The sequence below is a fragment of the Moschus berezovskii genome, chromosome 8 (genome assembly GCF_049115385.1).
Source record: "Moschus berezovskii isolate FMDL1 chromosome 8, NW_MosBer_1.0, whole genome shotgun sequence".
Taxonomy (NCBI): domain Eukaryota; kingdom Metazoa; phylum Chordata; class Mammalia; order Artiodactyla; family Moschidae; genus Moschus; species Moschus berezovskii.
Window position 1 is genome coordinate 108752310 of NC_142467.1, and position 20278 is coordinate 108772587.

Here is a 20278-nt window from a genome sequence, read left to right on the forward strand (position 1 = left end):
GAAAGTGAAGTCACTCAGTCATGTCTGACTCGTAGCGACCGCATGGACTGCAGCCTACCAGGCTCCTCCATCCATGGGATTTTCTAGGCAAGAGTACTGGAGTGGCTTGCCGTTGCCTTCTCCTTGGTAGTACATACCTGGACTATATTTAAATGTTCCATCACATGTCCAGTCCTTATATTAATATTTAACCAAATCATCTAAGGCAGATTCTGTGCCAAATACCAAAATTCTACTACATCATGTACTCTGCTATCAAATAATGTCACCATTTTTAGGAAACTTATGCTCATGAGGAATCATAACCATGTATTTTGGAGCTGGGGGGAATAGGAGGTCCTTGATTCTTCTTTCCCTCCAGCTTCTAACGTTGCATAATTTGGTTCAGAAAGCATTAGAGAACAGGCTGCTGTATCTAAATTAGCTAAAGAATCGATAATTAATGCTCTGCAAGACTAGTAAATTATCTTTTATGGAACAATTGCCTTACAGCCAATTGTGAGACCAAACTGCTCGCAGCAAAGTTGCTTACAGCAAAAGTACCAGTCACAGGCTGGGAGATACCCACCGGCTTGTTTCCTGACTCTGCTCGGCTGTTGAGAGCGTCAGAACCTGCTTTGATGGCACTAGTCAGTCCCATTCCTTTATAAGGCGGAAATGGGGGACACTAGAGATAGAAGGAGATGGGAAATGGCAGGTCATGGTCTCCACAGGTAATCTCTGGAGGCTCCAAAACAGGGCACACACAGATTTTAGGAGAGAAGAAGATAGCAGTCAGTCCTAGAGACATTTTCAAATAACGCAGGAAACTTGACTGCAGGCAGTTAGTTGGGGTGGGGAGCTTTGGTTTTGGGTTTGATGAAATGCCCTCTTGGAGGAAGTTGTATTGATTGGGATGTCAGCCGTGGCATGAGACGATGCTGCAAGCTTCCAAGGCCCCACTGGCCTCACCTGTGAGGAGCCCCCTCCCCTCTCACTGCTCCTGATTTAATTATTAGTTATGGGTTTGAATACACCTTACAAATTGTAATCGGTTTTCGCATTTGCAACTGATTTCCACAGCCACATAGTATCTCAAGCTTTTGGCACCCATCTGGAAACAGAACAGCAGTGGGTTTGCCCAGGAGGTAATTTTCCCTGATTCATTTTCAAAGTAAAAAGCCACAGGGTTGGTCCTTCAGCTAGTCTGAAGACAAGGGTGGTCCTGCTTCCCAGAAGGACTGCTCAGTCTCATCCCTCAGCCTCCTCAGTGAGAAACAGACCGGCAGGGGCATCAATTCAAAGACAGCAGGAGCTGCTTGTCAACCCAGGAGCCACTCAAGGCCCTTGAGCAGTGTCCAGGTGAGGAGATCCTGACCACGGTCAAGGCTGTGTTCTTTGAGCCTGACTTGCGTTCCGGGCTCTCGCTGGGTAGGCAGCCATATTCAGGCCGTCCCACCATGAGCAGCTGCTGTCCTGGGGTACACTAGTGCCACACTGTCCAACGTGCTCTCTCATCAGGTCCAAGGCAGCACTGGTTCCTCAGGGACCTCTGGATTTTACCTTCATCCTCTGTCCCTTTCTCTCACCCTGGGGAGGGAGGTGTGAGCTAGGGAGTGGCACCCCACGTCCCTCATGTGTCTCTTCTGGAGGTGGGAGGGTTGGTGGTCCAGGGCATGCTCCTAGAATGAGTAAAGGACAGGTGCGGAAACCCAGGTTCCCATAAAGGAGGGCCGGGCCCTCCAGGCTGTGCAGACAGCCGAGCCTGCTGCCCATGCCTCTTCCTCCATGCCCGGCGGCTTCCACCATGCAGCGGCTATTCTGTTCCCACTCTGGGCTGTGGAGCTGCTGCTGGCATTATTGAGGCTGGACTTTTTTAGAGGCTCAGGGCAGATGCCCTGGAAAGGAGTGTAGGCACTGGGTTCTCCTACCATGGAAGGTGAGGACAAGCAGAGAATGCACAGCCTTGTGAAGTCCCTTATATGTAGTTGTTTGGACCTTCTGCATTTTCCAGTGGAAGTGATGCTCTAGAGGGCGGTTTGTTTCCTAATGTGATGGCAGCATTGAGATACACAGTTTGGGAATGGAAATTAGGAATGAAGATGATGGAAGTGGGTCAGAAGGCGAGACCAGGGATCCCATTCCTAAGTGCCCTGTAAGTGGTTCATCTATGAATCAGACGCACAAGCCTGCTGGCCTTGCAGAGTGCTCAGAGGAGTTCCCCAGAGGGGAGCTCTGTTTATCTTCCTGACAAGTGAGGAAAAAAATACCTAACACCCACCCAGGGTCTATAGTCGAGGCTCTGCTGAGATCCTGACTACCCAACAAGAGTGAATGCACAGGAAGGACACTGTGGAGAGAAGGGAAGTGTCCCAGGTCACGGGGTGTGTTCTGAACGAACCAGGGTTACTTACAGATCGAAACCCACCCATGTTATGCCCCATGTCATAGAAAATTGGTTTCTTTTTGGAAGCAGTAGCTGACTGCTAAACTTAGAGACCACCTCTCTTCCCAACTGGCTTATTCATGTAGAACACTGCTTCAGCACCGGAGGGTCTCAGAGGGGGTTGAAGCAATAGCTGGGGAGGCAACAAGATGCCTTCTCGGTCACTCACTCTCCTGTCGGCTTAACCCAAAATGAGGAGATGCCTGAAGCTGCAGCCTCACTTGCTCTGTGAGTTTGCTGGAGTGTGGGGTCGTCAGAAAAGACACCATTGCATCTTGTTCAGGCCCAGTCTGACCTCTGGATCCTGTGAAGCAAACACTCTGCCCTCTTGGCATCGTAAACCAGCCTGAGGCTGCTCACAGATCCACCCACTCCTGCTTGCTCAGCTCTCCCTTGTCACACTGCCCAGCGCAGGAACATCATCATGGGTGGGGTGTCCATGTTACTCTGCTCTCAGTCCACAGACCTCAGCAAGGGTGGGGTCTCCGCGTCAGCCAGCCCTTCACTCACAGACCTCACAGCATGGAATAGGATCTCCCCACTACCTGGCCTGTCTGCACACTGCACAAAAGAGTAGATGGAGGTGAATGGTCTTCTGGGGCTGCTGTAGCAAACACCGCAAATTGGGTGGCTTGAAACAGCAGAATTTAAGCTGTCTCAATTCCAGAGTTCAGAATTCTGGAATCAAGGTGTCAGCAGAGCCCTGGTCTCCTCAGAGGCTCTAGGGGAGAATCTTTGCCTCTCCACTTTCTGAAGCCACATTTCTCCATTTCCCTGCATCTTCCCATTACCTCTTCCTTTTCTGTGTAACTGCCTCAAAATTCCCAGTGCTGCTTTCTTAAAAGGACACTTGTCAGTGGATTTAGCATCCACTAAAAAATCCCATATGATCTGGTCATCTCAAGATTTGTAATCTAACTGCATATGTAGAGACGCTTTTTCCAAGTAGGTCATATTTACAGGTTCCTGGAATTAAGACTTGGACATATCTTTTGAGGGCAATAGTTCAGCCTATTATAATCTGTCCTCTGTTCCTCCTCAATTCACATTCATCCCACATAGAAAATATATTTGTCCATCCCAACAACTGCAAAAGTCTCAACCCATTACATAACAGCTCTTCATCCAAAATCTCATCTAAATATCATCAGCTCTGATCTCATCATCTGAATCATTTACATCTAGTATTGGTGAGACACTTGGTATGGTCCATCCTGGGGCAAAATTTCTCTCCACCTCTGACCTGTGAAACCAGAAAACAGATTATCTGCTTCTAAATACAGTAGTGGGACAGGCATATGATAAGTGATAGGCTGTTCCTACTCCAAAAGGGGGAAAGGGTATATGGAAGTTAGAAAGGGTCACCAGAGTTCCTGTTTCCTGTCCAGCATGAGAGGAGCTGGGAAGTCACTTCTCCATCCTACCAACAAGTTAAAAGCTGAACAAACTGAAAACAACCCTTCTTATATCTATTAAAGAAATGAGTTCACATTCTATGAGGCCAGCATTTCCTTAATACAAAACAAGACATTACAAGGTACCAATACATGCAAGAATCCTCAACAAAATGTCAGCAAACCAGATCAACAATGCATAAAATGATTATACACAGTGACCAAGTGGGATTTATCCCATGTTTGCAAGGCTGGTTCAACGTTTTAAAAAATCAATATAATCCATCACATCAACAGATGAAGAAAAATCATACGATCATATCAATAGGTATAGAAAAAGCATATACACATTCATGATAAAAATCTTCCAACAAACTAGGAACAGGAAATTTTCTCAACTTCATAAGGAACATCTACAAAAAAATCTAAAGCAAATGCTATACATCCTAGTGAGAAACTTGAAGTTTTTCTGCTAACATCAGGAACAAGGCAACAGTGCTCCTTCTCACAATTCCTGTTCAACCTTGTTCTGAGAGTTAATGCAAAACTAAAAGAGGAAATAAAAAGAATACTGACTGGAAAGGAAAAATAAAGCTTTTTTTGCTTGCAGAGGTTATGATTTTCTATGTAGAAAATCAGAATTAACCAAAACAAACTGCTGAAACTAATAAACAATTATAGCAAAGTTGCAGGATACAGTGTTAATATGCAAAAGTCGGTCACTTTCCTAGATGCCATTGATGAACATGTGGAATTTGAAGTTAACAATGTCATTTACTTTAGCACAACACCCCCCCCCCCCAATATAATACTTAGGTAGAAATCTAAAAATATATATATAAGAGCTCTATGAGAGAAATTACAGTATACTAATGAAGTTAAAGAAGAGCTAAATAGACTATGTTCATGGATAGGAAGAGTCACTATTGTTAGGATATCAGTATTTTCCAATTTGATCTATAAGTTGAATGCAGTTCCAATCAAAATCCCAGTAAGTCATTCTGTGGATATCAGCAAACTGATTCTACAGTTTATCTGGAGAATCAAAAGATTCAGAATAGGCAACTCAATACTGAATGGGAAGAACAGAGTCTGAGGACTGACCTCAAGATGACTGTAATGCGATAATAATCCAGAAAGTGTGGTACTGTTGAAAAGATAGACACACCAATGAAACAGTAAAAGGCCCGAAAGTAGACTCACCTGAATATAGTAAATGAATCTTTGACAAAGGAGCAAAGGCAACACAATGTAGCAAATATACTCTTCAACAAATTGTGCTGGAACAACTGGACATCCACATGAAAAATTAAAAATCTAAACACAGACTGCTCACAAAAATTTAACTCAAAATGGATCACATGCTTAAATGTAACATGAAACTATACCTAGAAGCTAACATAGGAGAAAACCTAGATCTTAGGAAAGATACGACACCAAAGTCATGATCCATGAAAGGAAGAATTGACAAGTTGGGTTTCATTACAATTTAAATCTGCTCTGTGAAAGATACTGTCAAGAGAATGAGAAGTCAAGCCACAGACTGGGAAAAAAAAATATGTGCAAAAGGCATTCCTGATAAGGACTGTAATCTAAAGGACAAAATGAACAAAGAAACTGTGGTACATCTAGACAATGAAATGCTTCTCAGCATTAAAAAGAAATGAGCTATAGAGTATGAAGTGACATGGAAAAAGCTTACATGTATATTGACTAACTGAAAGAAAATCTGAGAGTATACATACTATATAATTCCAACTATATAATGTTCTGGAAAAGGCAGGACCATGGAGGCAGTAGAAAAATCTAAAAGATCGATGGTTCCCAGGGATTGGGGATGGGGGGCAGGGAACGGGATGGATAGGCAGAGCACAGAGGATTTTTAGGGCAGTGAAACTACTTTGTGAAACTGCTAAAAAAAAATAGGGTTATGTTTGTCAAAATCCATAGCATGTATAACACCACGAGGGAACCCTCGTGTAAACTGTGGGCTTTGACTGATAGTGATGTGTCGGTGTAGGCCTGCTGATTATAACGTACGTGCCCTCTGCTGCGGGATTCCGGTAGTGGGAGACACTGTGTATGTGAGGCCAGGGATTACTTTCTCTGTACCTTGCACTCAGTTTTGCTGCGAACCTAAAACTGCTCTAAGAAACAAAGACCGCTGGAGAAAAATAAGGGAGAAAGGGAAGGAGATAAGGAAGGAGAGAAAGCAGTCTCTGGTCCCAAGCAGTACTAAAGTCCAGCAAGGCAAATTCCACTCAGTTTCAAGACCTGAGAATAGTCCTCTGTGGTTCAAGGCTTTGTCCTCTGGGCCCAACACACTCTTCCTTTTTCTTGAAGAGTAGAATATGTCAATAGCTCAGTAGCTCTATCAGCTTGTTTCCTGCCTGTGGAATTTGAGAAGTCCCAACAGCCCTTTTTCACTTCATCCTTTTCAGTCCCAGCTGGCAGTGTTTCTGCTGAGTAACATTCTCAAAAAACTCGTGGGTCTCCTGTGTTTGTCATGGGGACCTACACCACAGAGAGGAAGATCCTCCATTAGATCTTTCCTGGGTAACCCCATCTCTGTTCCTTGCTTCTGCTGAGATGGTTGAGTCACACCCTTAATCTCTTCAGCCACAGTTGGCTTTCTCACTAGTGGATACCTTCCTAACCATGAATCTTCTAATTTTAGCCTCTTGTGCTATCTGCTGCTGCTGCTGCTAAGTCACTTCAGTCGTGTCCGACTCTGTGCGACCCCATAGATGGAAGCCTACCAGGCTCCCCCGTCCCTGGGATTCTCCAGGCAAGAACAATGGAGTGGGTTGCCATTTGCTTCTCCAAAGCATGAAAGTGAAAAGTGAAAGTGAAGTCACTCAGTCGTGCCCAACTCCTAGCGACCCATGGACTACAGCCTACCAGGCTCCTCCGTTCACGGGATTTTCCAGGCAAGAGTACTGGAGTGGGTTGCCATTGCCTTCTCCAGTCAGATCATCAGATGCTCATCATTTCTGTTTAACAAGTCTTACTATAAACAGCAAGGAGGTACCAGACTGCACCTTCAAAACTTTGCTTAGAAATCTCCTCGTGTTCGTTTACAGGTTCTGCTTTTCACCCAACAGCAGAACACAGTTCAGCTGAGTTCTCTGCCACTTTATAATAAGTTTCCTCCAGTTTCCAATAACATGTTACTCATTTCCTTCTGAGTACTCACTGGCAGAGTTTTTAACATCCATATTTCTACCAATAGTCTATTCAAGGCAGTTTAGGCTTTTTCTATCATGTGTCTCTAAACTTCTCAAGGCATTACCTAATTCTGAAGCACTTCCGTATTTTTAGCTATTTGTTGCAGTGGTGTACCACTCCCAAGTAATAGAATCTGTATTTGTTTCCCAGGGCTGCCATAACAGAGTGCTGCAGACTGGGTGGCTTGAAACAACAGAAATTTCCTCTCACAGCTTTGGAGGCCAGGATTCTGAAATCAGGGTGTTAGCCTGGCTGCATCCTCATAGGGGCTCATCTGGGGCTCTTCCAGGCTCATCCAGGTTGTTGGCAGAATTCGTCTCCTTGCAGCAGTGAGACCGAGGTCTTTGTTTCCTTTCTGGCTCTCAGTTGGGCTGCTCTGAGCCCCTAGAGGTGACCCATGTTCCTTGCCCCGTGGCCTCCTCCATCTTCATACTAGCAGAAGCAGGCCAAATCCTTTTCACGCTGTGAAACGCGGACTCTTCCTCTGCAACCAGGTGGAGAAAAATACTTTTAAAAGAAGTCATGTGACTGGGTCAGGCCCACATGGATATCTTCCTATCTTAAGGTCCCCTGATCCTATCTACAAAATCTCTATGCAACAACACCTTATTAGTGTTTGATCAAATGACGGGGCGAGCCTGTGTGTACACAAGGGCAGGAATGTTGAGGGTGTCTTAGGATCTACCCTTGTCTGTTTCCTGCATCCAGGAAAGCGGTGGTCCAGCCCTCACTCCTCGCCCACAGGGAGCTGATGCATCAACTCAGTGCTGGTTCTTCTTGCTGTCTGTCTGTAGGACTTCTGTAAGTTTCTTCCCACCTCTGAAGATTCATTTCTGCATCTACAGCATATGGATTCTAAAGGCCCACTGTTACAACCAGCCAGAGCCCCTGGCCCAAGCCATTAGCTCCTATCTGCTTATCTGTGAGACTCCCCCACCCCTGGTGGCTGTGAGACATCCTCAGTGTGGCTTCAGGTTCTAGGAGACTGTGAACAAAGGGCTTTGTGAAGCCACTCCTTTTCCAGGAGGTCTTTAGTGCTAAAGTCCTGGGAGACGTCCCCTTCCTCTCCATCACACATTTGAGGAGACAGATCCTATGATGAAGGCAATCATGAGGGCTACAGCTATGGGGAGGAAACCCCCTCATCCTCTCGGCCTGGTGACCAGGTGCCCTTGTCATCACAAAAGGAACCTCTCGCTGTGGTTCCAGCAGGCTATTTTCAAGGTGACAGCCAGAACAGAACCTGCAGTAGGCCAGGGAGGTACAGCAGGGAACTCAAAATGCAGATGGCCAGCTGGACACCAGCCCCACCTATGCAAATGTTCCTATTTGTTCCCCATGTTCAGCATGTTATTAGCTTAATGGTTTCTATTGTGGTGCCTGGTGTTTACAGCAGTCAAGTCAGGAGAGACAGGAAGTAACAGTGGACCCAGGACCCCCATAGAGTGAGTAGGACGCTGTCCAGGTACCAGTGACCAGTGGAGTAAGCGTCTGAGAGGGGACATTATGGTTTGCTGCTGTTTGTGGGTGCAGCTTGCTCCATCAGCAGGGCAGTGTAAAGGGGGAAGACAGCAGAAAGAGTCGTGAGGCCTCGATGGAGCTCACTCTGCTCATGTGGGGTCCCTCCACTCTGCACTCTGTAGATGTAGGGGTGAGGCAGGCAGGCTAATGCTGGCCCAGTGTTTTTGATGCTGCCTGATTGGAGAGCCAATTCAGAGCACCCTGCCCTCTGGGATCCCCTGAGTTTAGTTCCTTCCCACTAGGGACATTAAGCATTTCTGACATGTTCCCATCACTGGAGGTGATGCCAGGGCACTCCTGACAGTGCTAGAGATGGCCTCACTTTTTATTTTCCTGGGAAATGGCCATAGGGACCTGTACATCATGTAATGTCATGTAATGCTGTGGTCCAGCGGCCCATCTTACTACCTGCTTGTTGCAAGAGGGTGTTGTTCAGTTGCTGTGTCCTCCACTATGTCCTGCAGTTTGTTCAGATTCATGTCCATTGAGTTGGTGATGCTCTCTAGGTAACCTAAATGCCCATCAACTGAGGAATGCATAAAAAAGATGTGGTACATATGAATATTACTCAGCCATAAAACAGAACAAAATTGTGTTGTTTGCAGAGACGTGAATGGACCTAGAGACTGTCACACAGAGTGAAGTAAGTCAGAGAAAAACAGATATCATGTATTAACGCATATATCTAGAAAAATGGTGTTTTTGTTGTTCAGTCACTAAGTCATGTCCGACTCTTTGTGACACAATGGACTGTAGCATGCCAGGCTCCTCTGACCTTCACCGTCTCCGGGAGTTTGCTTGAACTCATGTCCTTTGAGTTGGTGATGTCATCCAGCCATCTCACCCTCTGTCATCCCCTTCTCCTCCTGCCCTCAACCTTTCCCAGCATCAGAGTCTTTTCCAATCAGTCAAGAGGGTCCCTGACTCGAATTGCTCATGTTTAAACCTAAGACAACTCTGGCCCTCCTGGCTGGTCCTGAGATCATGAATTTGTTCAATTGTCCCTTTGGCTTCTGGGAGGGAAGAGAGGCTCTCCCATCCATGGAGAGAGGGGGCAAGGCCAAAACGGGGCAGAGATCATCTGATGGCACTAGGAAGCTCCCTCTGAAAGATACAGAATGGAGACAAAAAGCCGGGGTGTCTGAAATTCTGTGTGTGACAAGGATCCAGTGCTGTTGGCAGACGTTGTGATGAAGTGACTAACTGCACGGAGCAAAGTTCTGTACAGTGCCTGGGAGAACTTTTTCGAAACTGCTGTGAAGCGTGTCTCTGGGAGACAGAGATGGAGACTCTCAAGCCCTCAGGACTACAGTCCTCCCTCTCCTCTTTGCACTAGCACTACAGGAACTCCATGTGGGGGGACAGGAGATCGGGCAGGTAGCCTGCAGCACGTTGGCCTTCAGGGTGAGCCCCAAGCAGGCCCAGAGGCGATACTGGAGCCCTCATTAGGATCCGGGTGTATTGGCTATACCTGCCTGCAGCTGGACTTCTCCACTCTTCCAGTGGGGCCTCCCAGGGGTCAAGTGGGCACCATTTGCACACATAAGGGCATGCCTGGCACACAGTTCATACCAAAACCCACTTAGGGTCCTGGCTACATGAAGTTCAGATGGATGGGATAGGGGAGAGCTTCTGAGGTTACTTTTTATTGCCCCACGCCTTAAGCCTTCAGCTTGGGTGTGTCTCTGAGCAGGGGAGTGGTGAGCATGGAATTGCAGGATTGAGTAGGCCAAAAGCAAAAGGCCTGGGATAGGGTCCTGGGGAGAGGGCAGGGTAGGCATTCCTAAGGCCCCTTCCTGTAAAGAAGACCCATTAGCTGGGACAAGCTCTGTCACAGGAGGATGTGGAAGGACTCCACACTTGGCTCCCACCTCTGACCAGTCTCTTATTTTAGAAAGAGGGCCAGATATTTTGTGCGTTTGCATGATTGAAGTTGCTGTGCGCCTGGCATGACTAAATTTCAGACTCTCACCAAAAGCAGATGTTTATCTCCAGATGCCATCCCAGCGAGCACATGGCCTGAATAAATAAATAAATTACTCTGCAATTTCAGAAGAAAGCATGCCTGTCAGTTTTGGCTTTTGGTAATTTTCAAGGGAGAAAGTTCCAAAACAAAAATCCGCTTAAATTTGGAAATGATACCTCCTTCAAAGCTTAATTCTTTCCTTATGTTCAGAGTCTGATAAAAATTAGGTACAATCTGAGGCCTATTTTAATACAGTCCTGCTATCTGTATAGTGCTAAAGGATCCAGATGAAAATTTTGTGCGGGGACTATTAATATTTTGCTCATTCATATGTTGAGCTCTGTCATCTGTGCGTATGAGCTTGCCTGGCCCCACTGGTCTCCAGACCACTGGGAAGGTGTGAGAGTGAGCTTATAGCTGCAGCGAGGCAGAAGGGACCGAGCAGTGTGGGCTGGGCAATGAATGGTCAGATGGCAGGGGATTTGGACATGGCAGAGGGAGGGCATCCAAGTGGAGGGGACAGGTGATAGAGGGGGCAGCATGTAGCGCTGAGGGGGCGTCTCCCAGCAGCTGGGGTCTGAAGGTGGGAAGGGAGGATGCACCAAGCTCCCTTTCTTCAGGAGGGAGGTCTTTGGTAAGCAGCAGGGAAGGGAGCAAAGGAGCCACACCCTCAGACAGGGTGAAACCCTGACGGTGTTCTGGAAACAGTAGCTGAGGCAATACAGTGGCACCTGAGCACTGTGGAGCCCTCCAGACAAGTATGTCTGCGTGCAGGCTGCCCAGAGCCTGGGCAGGCATCAGCTGACCAGAGGAGACTCCCAGCTCCTTCCCGAGGGTCCCACCTTCTGACGAGCCCCGGGGCCCCCTCAGTCCCTGACCTCAGGCCTTGGTCACCAGGATTTGCATAGGGTGCTGACCAGGAGCCCTGCTCAGCGTTGGCTTCTTTTCCTCCTCGTTCCGGAGCTGGGTTTGGTCTGGGGATGCATGCCTAGGGCTGTCCAAGGACGCAGTGGGAACAGCCTTGTGAGGTAGAAGAGGGAGGGCTAGCCTGGCTCCAGGGCGGGGGAGCCAGTGGGAGAGAGCACTCTGACCAGAAGCACACCAAGCTCCCTCGGCGCTGCTGCCGCCAGTGTTCCTGATCCTGGGTGAAGACACACCACAGGAAAGCGGTGTGGACACGAGCGTGTGTGTGTGTGGGTTTGTGTACACACCACAGGAAAGCGGTGTGGATACATGAGCATGTGTGTGTGTGTGTGTGTGTACACACCACAGGACAAGCGGTGTGGATACGAGCATGTGTGTGTTGGGGATGTGTGTATACACTATGTGTGGAGTCAGGTGTGTGCAATGGAGGGTGTGTGAGTGGATTCGGAGGTGTGTGTGCAAGGGTATGTGTGTAAGTTTAGGTGTGTAAGAGTATACGTGCGTGAAAGTGAAAGTCGCTCAGTCATGTCTGACTCTTTGAGACCCCATGAACTATACCGTCCATGGAACTCTCCAGGCCGGAATACTGGAGTGGGTAGCCATTCCTTCTCCAGGGGATGTTCCCAACCCAGGGATCAAACCCAGGTCTTCAGCATTGCAGGTGGATTCTTTACCAGCTGAGCCACAAGGGAAGCCCAAGAATACTGGAGTGGGTAGGCTACCCCTTCTACAGAGTGGATCTTCCCAGGAATTGAACCGGGGTTTCCTGCACTGCAGGCAGATTCTTTACCAATTGAGCTATCAGGGAAGCCCTACACGTGCATGAGTGTATGTATATGTGTGTGCAAGAGTTTGGGTGTATGTGTGTGCATGTGAATGAAATTGTACACAAGTATGCGCATGGGTTTGGGTGTGGTGCATATGTGCGTATGCAGGGGCTGGGGTGTGAGTGTGGGCACGAGGGTGTGTGAGATAGTCCGGCGGGGTTGGGAGCCTGGCCCAGGGTGCCCCGTGCCGGGACCGGGAGTTCTGCCTCCCAGTAGCTGAGGTCAGTGATGCCCCATTCTGTCGTCAGGCAGCACCTCCCCACGAAGATGCGCAGCCCTGGGCAGGGGTGGATCTGGGGCTGTCTCCTCCAAAGTTTCCCCTTACCACCCACAGGACATTGGTCGCGACATCTGGGTTAGGAAATGTGAGCACTCTCAGCCAGGGCAGTAGAGGGGATGGTGCTGTTTGGGTGGTGTGCCCAGGACGCCTAGCAGCCACCACCCTCAGCTGCACGTGGTGTCTCCCAGGGAGATGAAGCCCAGGCCTGGAGCAGGAGTGCTGCCGTCTGAGGGACTGGGCTTTGGTCTCCACGTGTGTGGCCACCGCTTGCTCCTCGCCCTGTCCAGACCCAGCATACAGTGCGTGTGTCTGGGTGAGCTCCGGCTCCTCGTCCAGGTGTGGTCCTTCCCCCGGCGCTGAACCTTCCTTTTGGTGACAGCCAGGTTGTGCTGGCGCTAGTGAGCACCATTCTCCTTTTCATGCTCTGTGTGCCCCGCGCGTCAGTTAACTAGTTCCACCTCAGCGCAGGGTGCAACAGCGAATGCTTGGTCGGCGTCACTGCAGCCACGGGGCCGGCCGGTGCGAGTCCGGGGTCGCAGCGTCCTGTCCCTGTGAAGGGTCAGCAGTCTATCCCAGTCCACGGGGCACTAGCCAGTGCTGCTTTCACCACGTTTGGTGCCACCGTATGAGCTTTTTACTCTTCTCCATCTTCTGCTTCAATCAAAGACCCTGCACCTTTCACACGCCTGGGAGAAGCTTCCCAGCATGTAGGACTTTGACATGAACACTAGGATGGCACATTCTCGTCCTGGGACCTGAGGGACCCCAGTGAGTGCAAGGTCCACATAGTCCCCCTGGAGGGGCAGTGGTAAAGAAATCATTAGCCAGAATGACTTCACGGAATTCAAACCTCCCACCTGTGTTTCTCAAGCAAGGCACACCCTCTGTGGCGCATGCTACACTAGTTTCCTGCGCTCTCCCCACTCCACCCCAGCTGCTTCCTCCCTCCAAGGGTTAGCTAGGAAGGGCGTGGGGTGTGCACACCACGGGGCTCCCTTCGGCCCATCTGAGGATGGCTTAAGAGGCCCGAGGCCCCACGTGATACCAGGAGTCCTGTTCTCAACACACCACCCAGGGAAACTTGGGGCGAGCGGTGAAAGACTGAGAAGGCTGGATCAGACGTGGAATTTCTCCTGGAAGGACCGGAGCTGTGGCAACCAAGTTTTCTGCAGGCCAGCAAGAGTCCACCTTCCTCAGTCCCTAGAGTGAACTGGCCACAGGTGGCCCACGGCCTCGCCATGTTGAGAGTTAAAGACGTACAGTCTTACCCTGAGGAGGAGCACAGGGCCGACGGCCTCTGGGTCCACCCACTGTATCATCCTATCCTCCCGCCCCCTGAGGCGGCTGCCACTCCGAGCTGGTCAGGCTTTGACTCCCAGCCGGTTGAGAAGCAAGGATGGGAGAAGGGAAGGTTCAGTGAGGCAGTGACACTATCTCACTGGGCCCAGGCTCCGATTGAGATGGTGACCGCTACAGGTGGGCCTGCACCCAGCTCCTCACTTCAAGGGGCAGCGGGACACTCACACCCTCGTCCCTCAGACCCCGTCCTCCCTGCGTGCTGTCAGCCCTCTCCTCACTGCAGTGCGTACAGTGCTTTCTCACAGCCAAGGGAAGGCTTCGGGCCAGGTTTCCGCTGAAGAAAGGGAGGCTGCTGCCCATGCTCCCTTCCTGAGCCTGGCTCATCTTCTCTTTGAGTGACGGACCACACTGCAAGGGCTGAAGGAGGGGCCGCCGAGCAGGGCTGAGGAGAGAGAGAGGCACCTGGACTACCCCACCCTTGGCAGCGCCGAGGCTCCGCAGAGGCAGTGAACTGTCCCCAAGGCGGCCCAGGGCCTTGCCATGCTGAGAGCCAAAAACATACAGTCTTCTCCCGACAGCCTCTGAGTCCACCCTCTGGACAGCACCATCCCGCCCAGGGGGTCAGACGCTGCTCCCCAGCCCCGGTCCTGTGTTCTCAGGCCTTCAGTGGAACGGGTCAAATAAGTTTCAAAAAGGGAAGCCAACACTAAAAAATAGGAAAATTCACAAATACAGAACCTGCAAATAATGAGGGGCCACTGTGATGAGATAATGTACCAGTCAACAAATTTATGGTTTGTGTTTACTTTCTCTCAGAAAGGATCATGCTGGCTTAAAATAAAAACATGTATATGGAACGCTTAAAACTGGAAAAAAGCTTAGGAAACTCTGTCTTGTGGAGAAGGAAACAAACCAGGAAACTGGGTGAAGTCACCTCAGGAGGCTGGGCCAAGGCCAGATGGGCATGTAAATACCTACTTTTGTCATATCTCTGGATGGATGTGGGCAAGCTGAAGAGTTTACGGGAGGAATGGGTTTTTTTCCACCTTCCACCTTCCATGCAGAGCTGTCTGGAGTCCTTTAAGGTGCTAACTGCGTGCTGCTTTTCTGGAGCTCTCTTGGTTCTTCCATGACCCACAAACACTGGAACTAAATGTGTGCATGGATTAGGGATGGTTCCATGGTCCTTGCAAGTGTTGGGTGCTTCTTGCTGACTTTTGTTATTTATAATTAAAAATACAAACAGCTGTGTGGAGCTTTGCAACACAAGTTTTCCTTCCCTGGAGCTTCTGGATCAGTGTTTTGATATTGCAAGGCAAACTTAAAAACGAAACATTGAATTTACTGTAAAACCAACCAAATAAATTTTAGCTGAGACTGGCCCTAAAACAACCTCTTCCTTGACTACCACTGTAAAAGTCACAGTTTAAACATATGGTGGTAAGTGCGTTAGATTTATTTGAAATCAGGCTTGAAATCCATGACCTCCTCTCTGGGGTTATTCCTCAGTTGCAATTTTTATCTTATTTATGGGTTGACCATTAAACACTAATTCCCAAAGAACCATCTGCAGCAGAAACCGTGCAGACACATTCTCACCAGGTGCCCTGCAGGGTGGGAGTCTGCACCTCCTCTCCAAAACTGATGTTTGCTTTTTAGGACACCTTGGAGTGATATTCTCAAAGCCTATGTTAGCAGATATTCTTTGTGAAAGGAAAGAAGAGGGGAAATTTATGCTGGAAAAATAGTTTTCTTCCCTAGTTACTTTTTAATCTATATAAGGAAATGGAGGTTATTTTCAGGCAAAACTCTGACTTGTAGACACAGCTAGAGTGTGAGAGTCTAGAAAGCTGTGCTCCAAGGGCCATCAGAAGACTTTCTGGCCACGCGCGCCCTGGAGAACAATGGCCACCACGGGCTGCTGGCCGGTTTCCTGTCTTCCTATGATGTCAGGAACATTTGTAACGTTGTGCAATGTTTCTGTGTATTCAAAGTTTTGTCACACAAACTTCCTTCCCATGGAACTGGGCCCAGAAGGAGGAGGCTGTGTCTCAGTTACCTTTGGTGGCCACTCCATGGAGGCAAGCCTTCCATCACACGGACTCCTGGAGCATGTGCTAACTCACTAAAATCAGTGTGGGAGAGTTGCTCGGGGACTTCATCCCCAGCAACTCAGATGTAATTACGCAGTTATATCTTCACATGTGCATTTGTGTGCACACACAGAGGCATACATACACAGAGACACACATGTGCAGGCAGACTCAGGCACGTGATGCTCATGGAGGCACACACATGAAGACACCTGCAGGCACATGCAGGCAGGCACGCACACAGCACATACTCAGCACAACTTGTCGTTTAGTTTTGGAGCAGCTTGTAAAGGATGCATAGAATATCTCACAAAATAAGCTACAAGAAAGAACATTTGGGAAAAGTATAGTGACATCAGATTGGAGGTAGGAGTAAGAGTTAACGGAAAGCATCACTCATCATGTGCCTGGGCTGAGGCCTGTGTGATTACCCTGCATGTCACAGGTGAGAAGCTGCATGCCCAGTCACCTGTCCTGGCATCTTTAGATGGTGTCTCCATGTGAAGTACAGGCCCCTCCATGAGGAACCACCCACCCGACTCCAAGCCCTGCTGTGAGCATGGCACCAAGCAGTGCCTGGCACATGTCGGAGTCACTTAGTGAGAGAACAGGATTCCTTTCCGAGGCCTCTGTGGGTGCACTCTACTCCCATAGCCTGTGTCTGGTGTCTCTCATGCCCCAGATGAATATGGAGGCTTTGATGTTAACAAAGGCCATTGGCGGAGCACTGTGGGCTGTTCTCTTGGGCCCAGATATGGTTTGGAGACCAGAGAGGGTATTTTAAGGAGGGATGGGGGGGCTCATGTTAGGACACCCCCTGTGTTGCCATCTCTGCCCTTTTTGTTCAGAGCAATGATTGGTGGCCAAGAGACCTGTCCCAGCTGGGCAGCCCTGTGGTGCCAGGCATTTCCTTCCCTCTCCAGGCCTTCCCAGCCTGGCCATCTGGTCAGTAAGAGCCTGCTACTTCTTGGGTCCCCTTTAAGTGAGCTTGTTTACCTGGTCAGGCCAGCCTCCACGCTCACACAGTAGGAATAGCAACCACAGGTAGGACCTCAGACCAGAACAGGTGCAAGTTCTCAAATGGCGGAGGCCATCTGACAGCCTGGAAAAGTTATCGTGGAAGAGACGAAAAACTAAGGTAGCTACCTACCTGGTGAACAGGCTTCTCATGCGGCAGGTGCCTCATGAGGAGCCCGCCAGGGTCTCTGTAGCAATCATCCTGTCTGAGACTCCCCTGTTTGTTTAAATCCTTATCTGTCCCCGCCCAACAACTGCAGTGTAAAACCCATAGGATCTGAGGCTTTCTCCAACATTATTGATATTACTGATGACTGAGTTGGAGGCTCCATCTCAGGGGCACATAGGGTCTCATGGGCGGCCCAGGTGAGGTGGAACAGGCAGTGAGACAGAGGCCCCAGAAGAGGAGACGGCCCACGGCCTGCACGTGTGTGCTGCACTCTGAGCAAGAGCATGCTGAGCTGAGTCACAGCCATAGCCCCCCAGGGGCAATATGAAGGTGCTCAGCTGTCATGCTTGGTTGTATCCATCCAAACCTCATCAGCCACTCAGTCTCCTTTAATTAGGACAAGAGCAGATCCTGTGATGCTTTCCCAGCCTCTCCAGTGGCCCCTGCTGAATTTAATCGAGCGGATGATGGTCTGTTACTACTACATACTTCACTCTGCTGCCGTAGAGTAGAAGCAGCCAGTGGCAGTATGAAACAAAGGGGTGTGGCTCTTCCAATAAAATTTCATTGATAAAACAGGTGGCAGCCAGACGTGGTCCCTGAGCCATAGTTCATCGACCCCTGTCCTGGATCATCTCATCAGTTTACACATACACCCTTCAGTTCAGTTCAGTTCGGTTCAGTCGCTCAGTCGTGTCCGACTCTCTGCGACCCCATGAATCACAGCACGCCAGGCCTCCCTGTCCATCACCAACTCCCGGAGTTCACTCAAACTCACCTCCATCGAGTCGGTGATGCCATCCAGCCATCTCATTCTCTGTCGTCCCCTTCTCCTCCCGCCCCCAATCCCTCCCAGCATCAGAGTCTTTTCCAGTGAGTCAACTCATCGCATGAGGTGGCCAAAGTACTGGAGTTTCAGCTGTAGCATCAGTCCTTCCAATGAACACCCAGGATTGATCTCCTTTAGAATGGACTGGTTGGATCTCCTTGCAGTTCAAGGGACTCTCAAGAGTCTTCTCCAACACCACAGTTCAAAAGCATCAATTCTTCGGCGATCAGCTTTCTTCACAGTCCAACTCTCACATCCATACATGACCACGGGAAAAACCATAGCCTTGACTAGACCTAGGACCTTTGTTGGCAAAGTAATGTCCCTGCTTTTTAATATGCTATCTACGTTGGTCATAACTTTCCTTCCAAGGAGTGAGCGTCTTTTAATTTCATGGCTGCAATCAGCATCCGCAGTGATTTTGGAGCCCAAGAAAATAAAGCCTGACACTGTTTCCCCATCTATTTCCCATGAAGTGATGGGACCAGATGCCATGATTGTAGTTTTCTGAATGTTGAGCTTCAAGCCAACCTTTTCACTCTCCTCTTTCACTTTCATCAAGAGGCTTTTGAGTTCCTCTTCACTTTCTGCCATAAGGGTAGTGTCATCTGCATATCTGAGGTTATTGATATTTCTCCCAGCAATCTTGATTCCAGCTTGTGCTTCTTCCAGCCCAGCGTTCTTCATGATGAGTTAAATAAGCAGGGTGACAATATACAACCTTGATGTACTCCTTTTCCTATTTGGAAACAGTCTGTTGTTTCATGTACAGTTCTGACTGTTGCTTCCTGACCTTCATACAGGTTTCTCAAGAGGCAGGTCAGGTGGTCTGGTATTCCCATCTCTTTCAGAATTTTCCACAGTTTGTTGTGATCCACACAGTCAAAGGCTTTGGCATAGTCAGTGAAGCAGAAATAGATGTTTTTCTGGAACTCTCTTGCTTTCTCCATGATCCAGCAGATGTTGGCAATTTGATTTCTGGTTCCTCTGCCTTTTCTAAAACCAGTTTGAACATCTGGAAGTTCACGATTCACATATTGCTGAAGCCTGGCTTGGAGAATTTTGAGCATGACTTCACTAGCGTGTGAAATGAGTGCAATTGTGCGGTAGTTTGAGCATTCTTTGGCATTGGAAAGAAGACTGACCTTTTCCAGTCCTGTGGTCACTGCTGAGTTTTCCAACTTTGCTGGCATATTGAGTGCAGCACTTTCACAGCACCCTTAGATCGTCCTAAAACAAACACCCTTCCCACGTCCTCACAGTCCTCTCCACTTACTGCTTCTCTAGCCTCCCGACTGCCACCCGGGAACCTCCGCCTCTAGACAGGCTCCTATCCCTAGCATTCAGTGAGGCCTAAGATATACTGTGAGGTGCTTGGAGGTTCCACTCATGACATCTGTCTGTGATGTCTTTAGAAGGGACTGAGCAACAGGATCCAGGATGGGCTCACTCCTGCCCAGAGGTGCACACTCACAGTTGGGTTCTCTGCAGTGAGGAAGGGGAGGCCTGGGAGCTCCTGGCCAGTGTGGGACTCTGGGTATTGACCAAGGGGTGCAGCCCTGGATGCCCATGAAGTGCTGACAAACTGCTGGGATTTGTCAGGGTTTGCAGGGGGTGGCAGAGGGGCCTTGGCTCAGGAAGGCATGCTGGAACTTCCCTAGTCAGAGACAGCAGGGGAGGCCAGGCCCGGGGACTGGGAAGTCATCTTAAATCCCAGTTCCTCTTGGCAGAATCCAGACTCAGGTCCCCAGATGTTGGAGGGGCACCCGGTGGGCTCTGTGGGGGCAGAGCAGTGGGAGTGGAACCTCAGGGTCTGGGCTGTAGTCTGGAGGAGAGAGGGAAGGGCCCAGGTCCCGCCTGTTCCTCATGTCTCCTCCGACCCGTGTGATGGATCCAGAAACATAATTTGGAAAATCCTTATGACATCACTGGAACTAGACAGGCCTGCTGCTCCCAGGAAGGGTGGAGCTGACCTCTTGTCCCCTGGGGTGGGCCAGGACCGTTGGGGCCACCAGAGATGACTCACAGGAGGGCCTAAGGCCCACAGCCAGGCCAAGCCTTGAGTTATGCTGCTTCCTAGGTGATCGTGCCTGGGTCCTGGAGTGGGGGTTTTCATTTGTTTAGGTAACCGCTGGGTTGGCTGGGACTGACACACACATCACCTCCTTTAACTTGCTCCCTCTTGCTGTCGGAGGGGTTCCTGTGCCCCAGGCTGGTTGCACTCTCTCTGGGCAGGAAGGGGGCTCCTGAATGAACGGGAGGCTGAGGCATGGAAGAGCACTAACCGTACCAGAAGGGAGTGAGAG